The sequence below is a fragment of the Apium graveolens genome, chromosome 1 (genome assembly GCF_009905375.1).
Source record: "Apium graveolens cultivar Ventura chromosome 1, ASM990537v1, whole genome shotgun sequence".
Taxonomy (NCBI): Eukaryota; Viridiplantae; Streptophyta; class Magnoliopsida; order Apiales; family Apiaceae; genus Apium; species Apium graveolens.
The window spans coordinates 124,459,917-124,465,916 of NC_133647.1; positions in this window are offsets into that span (position 1 = coordinate 124,459,917).

The window sequence follows — 6,000 nt, forward strand, 5'->3', positions numbered from 1 at the left end:
TTCATTTGCAAATTTATTTTATCAGTTTATCATATTTCTTGCTTATTTCTATGTAATATATATTATCTTATCTATGATTATTTACTCTACTTGTTAATTGAAAATATCTCAGAATATTTTATTTCCTCTAAAAATATTTTTCTATGAATTTTATTTGCTAAAATTCAACAGAAATCTATTTTTGGAATAAAAATAATTAATTCTGATATATTATCTTTGTTTCTGTAAAAATTATAAGTTTTTATTTTCAGTTTTACTATTTTGAAATGAAGGTTCAATACTTAATTAGATGTCTGTACATATTCATTTTATTTTAATACTGGAAAGACAATCGGCAAGACAATTAAAATTGTCTTGCTGAAAATCATTTCAGTATAAATGAAAATATAAATTCGTTATGTCTATTTTATCTTATTCTAGAAAGACAATCGGCAAGACAATTGAAATTGTCTTGCTGAAAGTCATTTTAGTAATAATTGATTGCTTATTTTAATATCAGATTAATTTTATAACTGGCAAGACAATCGGTAGGACTATTGATTGTCATGCCAGTAATAAAATTAATATCAGAATTATATTGTTTTATTTTGTACTGGTATGACAATCGGTATGACTATCAGATTGTCATACCAGTTGTGTATTTTTATTTGTTTCATTTCCTTCTTTTTTGCCTGGTATGACAATCGGTATGACAATCCCGGATTGTCATACCAGCTGTTATATAAGGCTGTTGTTGTGTTGTGTTAATTCATATTCAACTTAGCAGTTCATTTTCAAAAATCTGAACAGTTTTTTACTCTCTTTTACTCTCTTCTCTCTCCTCGAACAAGAACAAAACCAAACCATCAATCCAATTCATTTCTTTGCTCGAGTTTTTGCTCAGCACACTTAATCATCACTTTGTGATATATACATACAAGTATATACATAAAGAAGTGCTGCTGAAATTTTCTTAAAAAAAAAAATATAAAAAAAAAATAAAAAAAAAATTATTATAAAAAAAACGCAAAAATCAAATTAAAATCAAGTTGCCCCTTCAAATTCCATTTTAATTTTAATTTCTTACTTGTGTCTTTTGGTGTATCAAAATTGTGCTTGTGAGTTAAGAATTTTAACGAGATACATTTCGGTCTAAATTTTTCGATTATAATTAATTTAATTCGAATTATTAAATTAATTTAATTAATTCGAATTTTCTTAATATTATTCTTAAAATTCTGAAAAGCTTGTGTCTTATTATTTTTCTTTAAAAAATGGCTCTCAATTTCCAAATTGTCGCACATAATCAAGTTGGTTATTTTAATCCGGAAAAATGTGATGTTGAAAAATTTAAGCCGTGGATTAGATTTTTAAATGATCACTCGATTGTTAGCTCTGCTATTAAATCAAATGTGATTTTAAACGTCGATCTTCTTAGACTGATTTGCACAACTTCTACTGTGGCCGATGATTCAAAATCTTTTTCATTCACCATCGCAAACACACAGTATGTAGTTGATGAAACAGTCGTCAATCGTGCTTTAAATTTTCCACTAGACAATTTCTGTAATTTACCCTCTGAAAATGATATCACAAATTTTTTCAATGCCATTCACTATCAGGGGGTGATCAATTTAACCAAACTTTCTAAATCAAATTTGGTGTCTGAATGGGATATATTCTTCGATACACTTTCCAAAGTGTTTGCCAACTGCACAAAATCTAATTTTCATAACATTACTTCCACCCTGCAGTATATTGGTCTTGCGGTTGTTTTCAATCAAAGGATCAATTTTGGCAAACTACTTTTTCCCATTCTCCTGAGACGTCTAACTTCTGCTTTACGTGATCATTCTACAAATCGTAGGGTATCATGTTACTATGCTCGTTTTCTTATGCTCATAGCAGATCATCTACTCACCCCTGAACACAAATCACTTTTTGCTAACTCTGCTGTAACTGAACCCCCACCAGTTAGCAAAAAGATTTACACTCGCCAAGACACAACCTTCAAATTTATGCAAGTACCAGTACTTGTATCTGCTTTCATGGCCAATTATATTCCTTTACCTATTTTTAATCTACCCGGCCATGAACAGCAACCTCAACCTCCAGTGGTACAAGCCACCCAGACTCTTCCATTACAGGTAGTAATTCCTCTCTCTCACTCTCTTCCTACTTCTGTTAACAGACCCTCAGTGGTTGATAGGGCTGACCATGAAGTTGTAGAACCACAGCTTCAATCCCAGGTCATAGAGCCAAACACAGAGTCTCATTCTATCTCACCCTCTCCCCCACTGTCAAAAATGTTACCCAGAAGATTATTAGGAAGTAGTAAAATGTCAAATTTGAGTGAACCCTCAGCTCTGCCTCCTCCTAAGAAAAGAAAAACCTATTCTGAGGCATCTGAAAGCCCATCCTTGTCCTCCCAACAGGACATGGACTTTGAAATGGCCAATGAACAGTTACTAGAGGCATCCTCTCAACAGGATGCATCTATTGAAATTCACCATCGGGCCATGGCATCCTGTACTGAGTCAAGCACAATTCCATTACTCACAATGGAACCATACACTTCCCCAGATAATACTCAGGACACCCAGCGAGGAGTGCACGTCGAGTCGGTTACAGTGCCTGCCATAGTTACGGCAGAAGAGCATTCACATGCTTCAGAGGGAAAATATGACTCTCCGCCATCTTTAATAGAGTCATTTTCTCCCCTCCCAGATCAAACACCTCTGGCTCCCTTATGGGATTCTCCACTCGCAGATTTATCTGGAGAAAGTGGAGGGCAACTCGGTCAATCTATCCCTGAAGCAATTCAGACATCTATTCCAAAAGATTTGATAGCATTGACTGAGGATCGGGACTCGCGAATTCCCATTGCACCACCACTGACCTCTCTTGAAGAGGCTAGGGTGATTTTTTATGCAGGTACACAAGAACAGCAATTGGAAGACTCCTCACGAGCAATCATATTGAGAGAAACACATGCACGTGAGATGAGTGAACCAAATACGAGTGAACTTCAGGTGAGAGCACACACAGACACTGATACTGTCAACCTGTTAGCTCAGATTGCTGCCCTGAAAGAAGAACTTGCCAAAAGTCAAGCTGAAGCTCAAGCATTCAAAGCACAAGTGGTTGAACGGTCTTCTTCTTCCACCTCTGTCGACAATCAGCTTGCAATCATAAGGAATGACATCTCAGATTTAAAGACTACTGTAATACCAAAGCTCAATTCTATTCAGGACACTCCAAATTTATCAGCTGATGACATATCCAACTTCTGCTCCCTACATACAAGAATGACTTCTCTTGAAGACCTCATTGAGATGAATCATTCACTAGACAACTCAAGATTTCTAAAGATAGAGACGGGCATGGAACATCTGAATGAAGGCATGAAGCACTTATATTACATGATCAAGAATTCTCATTGCCCTAATGAAGAACAAAGAGCTTATTTTGAAGGACCGTCTGGTGGAGGATCAGGCTCTGGAAGTGGTGGAGGTTTCAAAGGAAAGTCTGTAGAGGATCCCTCAACTAAGGGGGAGAAGAAAGGAGGGAGTAGTTCCAAAGGGAAAGAAAAAGATACTTCTGCTGGAGATAAAGGAAAGGCTGATGATGCCTACTACAGTGGAGAACAGGATGACTTCGATATTTTTGACATTCCCACTGAACCAGCTCAGGAAGATAAAGATGGGTTATTTGAAGCTGAAGAAGAAAGTGATTTTGAAGATTGGGAAGAAGAAGATACAGTGGATCCTAGGTTTGAGAAAGAATTTCAGAAAGAAAAGTCAGAGATGCAAAGAAAAGAAGCTGAACTCAAGAAGGTCTCACAGATCATTGATAGGAGAAAAGACATACAAAGAACAGAAACTCTTCAAAAGCAACGTCTTCATGACATTAAAGCTCAAGAAAGGAGAAGAGATGTCAGACTGAAGATTGGTGGAAAGTGGGATGAAGCTAGGAGAGTACTCGATATGCCTCAGCTATGCACTAACAATGATAGGCAGTTCTTACATCTTCTGGACAAGCTGGAAATCTCAAATCCTAACAATGACATGTACATGAATGCTATCAAGACTGAAGTCTCAAGGATCACAGCTGCTTTTGATAGATCCCTAAATGAGATGAGCATTTTTGTATATTGTCAGAGTGAAGGATCATTCAAGGTGTCACTTCATCTATTCGAGAATCGTTCGTTGTCAGAGATTTGGGTTCTTTTAAACAAAGTGAAAAGAAGCTCAGAGTTGAATGAAGTTCTTCGGGAAAGACTTAAAGAGTTTGCCAGCAGGGCTAGTCCTCAAGTGGTCAACAATCCTCATCAAGTGAGATTCTTTAAGTCTGATTGTCTTCAAATCTGTCAGCTAGATGTACAATCTCTTAAAGACTACTCAGCTAAGCATCTGGTCTGGATGGAACATCATTTGAGAACAGCTGGATATTCATCCATGTTGAAGACTCAAGCTGCTGACTTGATTCAAGCTTATTGTGAGAAGAATGTTAAAAGGTACAATCAACTCAAGAATAAGTTGAAGACAGTTGGAGTTCAACCAGTCAGACCTGCAAGCTTCACTTCAGAAAAGGATCGTGTTTTTGACAAGGAATTGCTTCAAGATTTAGAAGAAGGTGAAGTCAGAAGAGAAGACAACTAAAGTCAATTAGCTCAAAACTCAATGTAATATGATTAGAGCGTTATGAATCAAGATAGTCTAATGTAGTTATATGTTCAGGCTAGAGGAACATCTATCTTGTATTCACTTGTAAATTTCATTTGGAATCTGGAAAATGTTAAATATAATCCAGAACTTTTCTGCTATTTACTTTACATTACTGTTCATATCTTTTTCTTATTTGTTAGTTGAGTTATCCTCTAGGTATTTGTTGTTATTGTCTAACAAGCAAATAGGGGGAGATTGAAAGGCATATGTCATAGCCTACTCGTTTATTCGAGTATTTAACTCAACTCAAATAAGAATGTAATAAGTAAATAGTGGATCAAGCATCAGAGAGATCTCACAAAGTAACATCTGTCAAAGAATAAAGAAACATTGTTCATCTGCAGTCTTGAAGATTCACTGGAAGAAGTTCAAGAAGTTGATCATGCCTCAGTGATATAAATCAAGATCGTGGAATTAATCAAGTGACAGAGATCTCGTCAAGGTATCATTTATTACAAGGATTCAATCAGAACAACAAAGTCAAGACATGAAGAAACGTCACGAAAGTTAGTCACTCATGAACCAGACAGTACATCGAGTGTCAGCATTGAAGTGACGGAATTGATTCATAAGTCTCGAAGATTGTCTGAAGAATGGATGCTGCTCAGGGTTAGTATTAATTCTCTATTAATTAATTAAGTCATATAATTTAATTAAGAAAATAAATTAACTCTGCAAGGATTAATTTATTGATTAATTGAATTAAATTGATTAATTAATTTAGAATTAATAATGAGGATTTTCAGAATATTAATTGATTAAAATCTGTGATAATTCTAAAAAGACAACTGATTGTACTAGTATGACAATCGGTATGACAATTGATAGTCATACCGAATGTCTTACTAATTCAGTTAATTGTTTTGATAGAATTTTTACTTAGATTAAATTCAATTATGTATTCAGAAAAACAATTTCATTTGAACTAATATGACAATCGGTATGACAATCAATAGTCATACCGAAAGTCTTGCTAGTTCATTTTAATTGTCTTCCTAGCTCTATTAGATTGTCTCACCGAAAGTCATTCAAGCTCAAATGGATTGTCACACCAGTTCTCAACAACTTCGGCTGTGATTGTTTAAAAGAAGCAGAAGACACTATCTCATATTAACAATTGAAAAAATACAGAGCAGCAAGACACAGAACAAGAAAAAGCAGAGAACAAAAGAAAAATATTTCATCTTCCATCTGCTTATTCAAGATCAAATATTCTAGCTTGTTAATGTTAAATCCAAACCACTAGAATTACTTATCTTGTTCTTGTATATCAATCTAGCGGATTAAAATCCCT